General features: G+C 42.0%; 1 pseudogene; it reads left to right on the top strand.

The window, feature by feature from the left end:
- The first annotated feature begins 3,857 nt into the window (after positions 1 to 3,857).
- LOC122331660 lies at positions 3,858 to 6,536 on the top strand (annotated as a pseudogene).
- The last annotated feature ends 2,952 nt before the right edge of the window (positions 6,537 to 9,488 follow it).

Raw genomic sequence — 9,488 nt, 5'->3', positions numbered from 1 at the left:
ATGTTGTCAGAGTCTTCTTTGCTCTGTGATGCATTTAACTGAACCTTATGGTCACTGTATGTTTTCAATTAATGGACAAAAGCAGTGAGAACATTAAAGCAACACTCCACTTTTTTGGAAATAGGCTCATTCTCCAACTCCCCCAGAGTTTTACTTTTTTTTTATCTTTTCAGTTGATGTCTGGGTGATAGCACTTTTAGCATAGCTTAGCATAGATCATTGAATCAATTGGACCAGAAGCATCGAGTTTACGATATTTTTCCTATTTAATACTTCACTCTTCTGTAGTTATATAATGTACTAAGACATTAAAATTGAACAAAAGTTGTGCTAGGCTATGCTGAAAGTTCTAGCGCCCGACCGGAGATTGGCTGAATGGATTCAAAAGCGGTAAAACTCAACTTTTTAACCGAGTTGGAAAATTAGCCTATTTAGACAAAAAGTGGAGCTTTCTTTAAGGCAGTACACAAAAAAAGACAAAGTGCTCAAACATGATTTTCCTCCATCATGCCAACCTGCTACCATAAACAAAAGCAGCGCTTGCCCTGCCCCGGTCTCCTCTGATTGGTCTGAAACAATTGGTATTAAAATGCTGCGAGACGCTGCAGTCAAACACAAAACAAGTTCACATATAAAAACAATGGATATATGTTTAATTATGTGGTTAAATATTTGTTTAATCCCTGCAAAAAGCTACAGACAGTATATAGTACAACATCGAGAAAACCTAACGGAAGAAAAAGATAAATACTTCCATCCACTGAGCGAAAATGGTTTTGATTGTCGGGGTTTTACAGGAACTGGTCAGGACAAAGACATATAGATGGCAGACACAAAAACCAAAAGTGTCCCCGAGAAATAAAGCCTTCTGTCTCACTGGGACACGGTGAGTTCATCTGCGCCTCTTTTCCTCATCTGTTACTCTTTCCTTCTTTTTCTCATATTATAAAAATGAAGCAGAACTATTCGCCACAATACAGAGCGCTGTGACGGCTGGATTCATTGTTGTCTCATGTGTAACCTCTGTTGACACTCTTACTCTCAGACGCTTTCAAACCAGCTCCAGCGCTTGTCATCAAGTGAAACCAGCTGTGGCCAGCGTTTCCTTTCATTTCAAGACTCGTAACATAGACCGTGGGCTGAAGCTGAATATTCTTTCTTTTTTTACTGCCGTGTTTGAATGTAAATATGTGTGAACATGAATTGACTTTACAAGCTGCAGAAAGCGCTTCTACTTTTGGTTGTACTCAAAACGCATGTGTCTGACAAGCGATGAATGTGTATTTTCTCGAACTGAAATCTGTCTCAACTAGCAGGTTCACGCAAAGCTTATGAATGCTATTGCAGCACTTTAGATTTAGTTTCAAGCTGATTTCAAATGGACCATGCATCCGGGATTTTTGTGGATTTATGAGGAAAAAATTGTGCCCTAGAAGGAATAGCTTTTTCAATTTGCTAAATATATTAATGTAGTTGATTTATAGTGATGCGAAGATGTTAGCGTGTCTCTAGATCGTTTCACAAGCGTGACCCCTACACGATCTAATTGTGTAGCGTCTTATTAACCCACTGCTAAAGAAACTCTTTAATGTCTCAAAGTTCTCTTCCGCACCAATTTTGGAACTTTCAGATGCTTTCTGAATTACTTTTTCTTTAGTAGGATCTTTTCTTCAATGTTACAAGGAAACACAAATTTTCTAAGAGCAACTCTTAGCACAAAAAGACTTTCTTCAGTCAGCCCAAGATAACCCATATCTCTCGCTCCACTGAAGTCACAGTTCTACCACTTAAAGCAAGCGCTAAATTCAAATGAAATCAACCAAAAATTTTAATTCGATCATCGTCCGGTCAGTTTCTTCTTCTGGGGATTCAAAGTAGATCTTTTGAAGAATGTGAATAACCAAACAGTTGGTAGCCATTGACTGTCTTTGAATTATTTTCCTCTATTATGGATTTTTGAAAAGTGTGTAAAGTGACTGAAAAGTTTTAAATCTCAAAATCACGCGCGTATAAATTTATTTTCTCTTGAATTGTTTTTAAAATGAATCCGAGCCATTTCACGATGTCATTAGCATTAGCATATTTACTGGCAAGCTTACTGATCTTTTTGCGTTGGTCCAAAGCGAAAATGCTAATTCGTTCTTTGCCACTAGGTGCTGTTTTTAGTGCGGTAAAATCCGTTTTCCACGCTAAACACGCTTTTTCACGAGACTCACCTTTTTAAAATAGTTTTGGGTTGGCAAGGAGTTAAAAAAATCGCTTATTACTAGTTTTTAAGTCACATTGGATAAAAATCGCAAAATGATTAAATTCAAATACATACAAGCGATACAAAAGGTTTCAAACAATGCATTATTTGCAACATCTTTGTTCTTAAGATATGTACATTATTGCATTTCTTATTTCTTCGAGCACGTAGTATCTTAACATCTAATATTAGGGAAAAAACGAACAAAATGACGTGTGCAATGATATCAGATTTACAGCAATACAAATATATGTATCTATAACCTTAATATATAAGACTTACCACGCTGCAAGCGATCTCAATTAACAAATAAATCCAAACGCTTCATTCTGCTCCGATGTTCGAGCGCTGCTTGCGGCTCGGGCAAACTCAGATATCTGACAAGCGAGGCATTGTCTTTTCATGAGAAAGATGTTTGATAAAATCATTTGCGATACACTGGAACAAAGACAGTGATTCAGCCTCCGCTATCATCCGCATATGTGTCTCATAACACACTACATAAGCGTGCATTTCATTACGTCGAACAATCGTTTGTCGGATTGAATCTTTCTGTAGGAAAGGGTTTGTTCACGGTAGAGCTGTGGGCCACCTCGTTTCTTGCTCAGTTCGTTTCTGTTCCACGTCGATGTTTAACCCGTTATGGCGCACTGAAAGAACCTAAACTATCCTTCAGCTACTTACAGAGTGAACGCGAGCGCTTGACCTGCTAACTTACCCTTTACAAAATGGCGGACGGCTCAGTGACCCGTAGAAACAGAGCTGGAAGAAAGAAAAACGAAGTATGAAGGTGAAACTGGATTGAAAGGATGAGAGGAGTGGAAAGCTGTTTGAGGAAATTCGTTTCTAAAGTTATTGCAGATATGACTTTCATCAATATTTCATTATATTCACTCCAAATATGATGAAAGTTACTTTTATATAATTCATTACAACATTGCGTTCCTCTAAAAAAGTAACTAATTATATTCACGTAATTCACGAGTGACTTATTGGCGGTTACCGTTTCAATCCGAACAGCTTGCATGTTTATTTTTAATATTATGGGTTCTAATGTAAAATTGTAAAATATAATGTAAAAAAAGTGAATGGTCCTCAGAAATCAGTAAAGACATGATTAAGGATCCTCATTTTGAGGAACGTTGAATCAGTTTTTGCAGTGATGAGTAAATATATATTATAGTCTAGAACCACAGTAAGATCGTTTCTGATGATTTCTCTCAACATGGCAACATAATAAAAATAATAACCCTTATGAATTGCATTTTCTTCCATAAATCTGACTATTCTGGTGTATCGGTTTTACACCTGAATTTAGTGGATTACTAAGACAGCTTGGGTTTCTTAAAACGATGTTTGGTCATAATTAAACACACCCACGAGAAAAGAAAAGAAGTGAATTGAGGGCCTGCCTTCACCCTGAGCATCTCTCTGGGTGACACTCATCAGCTGACCTCGTTCAGTGAAGCGCGCTGAACCAATCGGAGCCGATCACGGCTGAAGCGTCCGCCAACGAGCGTCCGCGGGAGGAGCGCCTCAAAGTCCGGCTGCCCGTCCTGAGCTCCGTCAATTGCGCCTCCGAGCTCCTGGATGGACCGCAGCAGCGTCTGAACCAGGACACCTCGCCGAAGCGCTCATCATGACGGAGGAGCAGGATAAGTCCGGCGCGGAGCCGCCGTGCAGCCCCGCCGCCTCGTCCCAGCTCCATGTCCCCGAGGAGTCCGACTCGGACGCGCCGGCGTCCCCCGCGGCGCTCGCGATCGCGAAGCTGGGCGCGAGGACGAGCGCTTCCCGGCGTGCATCAGGGACGCGGTGTCCCAGGTGCTCAAGGCTACGACTGGTCCCACCCCTGGTGCCCATGCCGGCGCGCGGCAGCGCGCGATCAAGAGCAAGCCGCACGTCAAGAGACCCCATGAACGCGTTCATGGTGTGGGCGCAAGCGGCGCGCAGGAAGCTGGCGGATCAGTACCCGCACCTGCACAACGCCGAGCTCAGCAAGACCCTCGGAAGCTCTGGAGGTAAGAGCGCTGTTACGCACACTTTTTAGAGCTGGATGCCCAAATGCGTGGCGCGGAGAGGCAACGCTTTATAATAATGGCTATTACTATTATTAACTTAAGCACATTTGTGCTTAAACTTTATTAGATTGCACATTTAAGTGTTGAGTGATGTTATGTACTACATGCACTTGCTTTAAGGACACTTGCATGCAATTATGCATTATCGCTTAAAATTTAAATGCATTTAAACGGTATTTTGAAATGTTCTTCTAAAATGAGCATTTTCCTCAGGCTCATAAGGTCACGACCAGCTCTTTTACTTTAACGCATATAAAAAAAACCATGCAATTAAAGCTGAAATGACTGAATCTACGTATGAGGATGATAAAAGCATCCAGCGGTCAAAATCTCTTCATTTCATGATGCAGTATTTTTGGTCTAAAATGGGTTATATTTTGTCACGCCCGGGTCTAATTCACTCATTACTAAATGCATGTAGTTCTCTGTTTCTTAACTATAACAAGAGTAGAAATGTTTTAACCAGAATGCACCTCGCTCAACAGGCTGCTGACGGAGTGAAAAGAGACCGTTCGTGGAGGAAGCCGAGAGACTGAGAGTTCAGCACAGAAGGATCACCCGGATTACAAATACCAGCCGAGGCGCGAAAGAGTGTGAAGCCCGGTCAGAGCGAGGCTGAGGCCGGCGCCCGATCTCACCCAGCACATGTATAAAGCTGAACCGGGGATGGAGTCGACTGGAGGGCTCGGCCGATCACACAGGTCTCTCACACACACACACACACACACACACACACACACACACACACACACACACACACACACACACACACACACACCAGATAGTCATGCATCTACAGGAGTAGGCCTCGGCTGATGGCTAATCATGCATCATTTGTTGGGCTTCTTTAAAATAAAGCGTTACCAAAAACTTGCTACTATTTGTTAGGGCAGCTGTTTTATTAGTTTGAAATGCAATGAATCTTCGAGAGTGATATTAAATCAAAATTTATACTTTTGTAAAATAATCAGCATCTTTGAATAAAATACTTCAAATATTATATTTATTATATATTAAATATATATTTCAACATATTTTTGTGTCATATGTGACTCTGGACCACAAAACCCTCACAGCCCAAAATACCTTTAAATAATAAAAATGATTTTTATTATCTATTTATATTTTTTTGCCCAGATATTTAGCAAATTTCCTACCATAGATGTATTCAAACTTAATCTTTGATTGGTAATATGCATTACTTCATTCGGACAATATTTTTGTCAATATTAACATTTTTTTTTGGAAATTGGATCTCAGTCGAATATCGTGCGTACTCAACAAACCATGCAGCAATGGAAGCTTGTTTATTCAGATTATGTATTCGGAAAAGTGGTAGGCAGATCTCTTCTCTGCAGTTCTTTTTTTTTTAATATCAGCTTCATAGCTTTCCTATCAAATAAAGCTAGAAAGGCAAAAAATATCTACAAGTCTGATAAATATCTCAATCGATGACAGAAATTTACTATGATCCTCAGAGCCAGCCTCATGGACCCCGACACCCCCACGGCGCCCAAAGCGGACCTCCATCACGGAGAAAGCCAGACCCCAAGCAGAGGGCGCGCCTGCTGCGGCGGCGCAGCGACAGAACACTCGACTTCAGCAAACGTGGACATCTCGGGCTGAGCGCGGGCGTCATCAGCAACATGGAGGCCTTCGGCGTGCACGAGTTCGAAACCAGTACCTGCCCAGCAGCGTACGCTCCAGGCGGGCAGGCGGCGGCTCCTGCGCCGCCCTCTGGCGGCGGGGCCTCCTGGGCGCAAAGAGCCGCGGCGTCCTCGCCGGCGCCACCAGTGGCCGGTCAGCACAGGGGCGCACATTAAAGCGGAGCAGCTGAGCCGGGTCACTACGGCGAGCACTCGGCCGGCGGCGGCGTCTGGCGCTCACGGGCCCTCGGCGGCTCCGCCTCATGCGCCAGCTCTCAGTGTGACTATACAGACCTCCAGAGCTCGGGATACTACAGCCCGTGCCCGGCTACCCGTCCGGCCTCTACCAGTACCCTACTTCCATTCCTCGCGGAGGCCATACGGGAGCAACATCCTCAACGGCCTGCCCATACCGCCTCACACAGTCCCTCGGCCAGCTGGGATCAGCCGGTTTACACCACGCTCTCTCCGGCCGTGAGGCCCGGTAGCGGCGTACTCGTCCGTACTATAATGAAGGGCGGATCGCCCGATTTGCGCCAAGCAAGGCGTTCAGGATGGGGTTGAGATTCCACAATTGGATAATTAAAGCCGCCAGGCCATAAGTTTTAGCGCCCTGCGGTCCAATAAACAGAACTGCGTGCATCTTGCGGGAAGAACATTGTGGGCGAACTACATTCTTTCTGTTTATGTCTGAATACACAGGTACTAGGCTCCTCCGACTGCGGTACTTACCCAAACTAGTCTAAATAGCCCCAATATAAACACTTACATAGGTGTGCGTAGTGATTCAGGAAAAGCCAAAAACACGTTTAGGAAAATGGATTTCAATTTTGTATATTTTTTGAACACAAAAAATCGAGAATCAGATATTTGTATGTAAAATGAACATTTCCATTCCACTTGTCCAATTTCTGTGTGCACATCTTTTTTTTTTTTTTTTTGTGGTCAAAATTTTTTTAATCATTCATTCAAAGAGATTCGTTCAGAAACCTGGCGGATATCTTGAGTCTTTGAATCATTCCTTTCCTTAAATTCCGCAGAGGTTTTAATGTTTTCTCTTCAGAACTGTGAAAACTACAACCTTCTACACTACAACATTTACAAAAGTATCAATTTATCCAGAATCGCTCTATTTTTTGCATACAAACAGCTCTTAACCAAGTTTGATTAGGCTGATCATGGTATTCAGTAGCAATTTAAAATTTACATAAAAGAATAATATCTTTGATATTTAAATGTCGGACTTCATTTTTTTAAACCATTGGAATCAAACTGGGATCCGATAAGAATCAGAATTGGATTTGATCAAATTTAATCCATACCTAACCCTATTCATGCATCAACATCTTTTGTTGATCTAACATAGCCCTAAACCTAACTTAAAAATCCAAAGAAACTCTGGTTGTAAGGCTAAACCTGACATTTCTGAAATGTATCCTGAATTCTGATTGGTTGCTTGGAATGTTGTACAAGGACGTTGATCCAAGAACATTTTGCACCAATGGAAGGGGCGGCAGTCTCTGAAAAGGAGTTTGCGGCGACTAACCGGCGATGGTGATTCTGCTGATTTTCGTCACATCAGAACATTGCCGGTTGGTGCTAAAAGCGAGATAAAGGAGCTAGCAGAAATCCTCTGTGAGGACTGCTGGGCGCTCCAGGATCGGGACCAATGAACCTCTCGGTTAACCCTCTTCTTTTTCTTTTTTACCTAAAAGCGTGTTCATTTTACTTCACTGTTTCATATATATTTATGTTGTGTTATGTCGTCTTGTAGCGTTCATTTGTGTTTTACAGTACTTACAAAAGCTGAAAAGGGTGGAGGGCGAGAAATGGTTTTGATAAACAGCGTATCTTTTAGAAAAAGCATTCACAAGGGGTATCCGTTAGCAGGTGGCGTGTCAGGCCTTGTAAGAACCTGGTTTAAATGTCGCCCAACTAACTAAAGACATTCATCGTTCACTCATTTGTTATTCCTACGTTGTGCATCGTTTTGGTAGCGCTTCTTACCGCGTCAAAGGCTCTTCGTTTACAGTAAGCTCATTTAATAATCGCATTTTTGCTTACCGTCAGTCATCGATACCCGTTTGTCGGCGTTGGCTTAAATATGTTTCTTTAATTGTATCAGCAAATCAGTTGAACTTTTAATTAGAGCTACCTTTTAGGCTGTGAAGCTCAAACACGAAAGTGTTTACTCATTTGTTTATTCTTGTGTATAATTTAAGCGACTTGGCTATATGAATCTTCTCTTTTGTTAACAGGATTACGTTCTTACAATATGCTAACCAGTAATTGCTAGGCAATGTTTGTGGAGAAAAATAAATTTATTTGAAAAAGGGTTGTTATGTAAACTTTCACTAAACTGCTACGAGTCAAAATGATGAAAAAACAGATTCAGTTCGTTGAAACGTTTTTAAGGTTTTCTACCAAATACAGAGCAAATATGCTTATACCGAAGCTATTGAACGATTATTCCATACTTTTGTGGGAATAATAAATTGTCTTGTTTGGAAGCAGCTGCACTTGTATTGGCATTAGCTTAGCTGTTGGCGTCCAAGACGAAGTGACCCGTGATTTTATTCGACAAATGCTTCTGTCGTGTTCTACGACTGAATTGTAATATATATTTTTCTAAGACATAAACAATGATTTACCGTAACGACTTTGGAAAGCAGAGGGATGATAAACAACTCTGCAAAGCGCTTTACAATTATTCCAGGCGCCTGAATGAACTACCGGCGAAACTTTAAAACTTCTGCGTCTGCTTTAGATACAGCTCTAAAATGCGCCAGCGTGCTGCGGAGCAAAATGATAAGCCAGTTTTGCTTAAGCAGCCGTGTTCGAGAAGGAATGACGTGTGTATTCACTGCCGTAGTCATGCGTGGAAGCGTTTGTCAGGACAGAAACTCTCGAGCCGATCTTTACATAGGAAAAGCATGGAGAGACTGAGAGGCGGAGGCAGTTGAATTTCAAAGCGGGTCTGGCATTCATGCCAAGCAGTCGAGGAGGAAACACGGTGCCACACGCAAAGAACTGCTGAATTTTAGCTGATCTATTCTGTGTATTATGTGCTGGAGGGCTCTATTAATTCTCTCTTTTTCTGGGAAGTAAAGAAAGGAGTGGAGTGGACAAGAAAATGGAGGCAGGAAAGGCAGCCAGTCATTAGGAGAGATGTGAATGAATGATTACGCACACAGCTGGATTTCCCCGTACTGTACATGCGGCTTTAACAGGAATACAGCCAGATGATCCAGTGGCAGTAGGAAAACTTCAGCTCATAATCGTGACAACAGCGATGATAATAATAAAACTGATAATTAATGAGCAGATGGGATGTGGGTAGCTTTAGGAAGACTTGTTTTCTCTATATTAAACTCTCGTTTCCTCTTGCGTTGGCCAGATAGTTTTGAGGAGGAACTCTTAAGAAACGGGCAATGACTCAAGCGCATGAAATAAAGCATCAGGTCTCATTCATGCATTGAACCTCATTACAGGAACTTCGTGATTACTAACAGTTTC

This window comes from Puntigrus tetrazona, unplaced genomic scaffold, assembly GCF_018831695.1.
Source record: "Puntigrus tetrazona isolate hp1 unplaced genomic scaffold, ASM1883169v1 S000000001, whole genome shotgun sequence".
Classification (NCBI taxonomy): domain Eukaryota; kingdom Metazoa; phylum Chordata; class Actinopteri; order Cypriniformes; family Cyprinidae; genus Puntigrus; species Puntigrus tetrazona.
The sequence above is the reverse complement of the archived record's forward strand: the minus strand, read 5'-3'. Positions and strand labels throughout refer to the sequence as shown.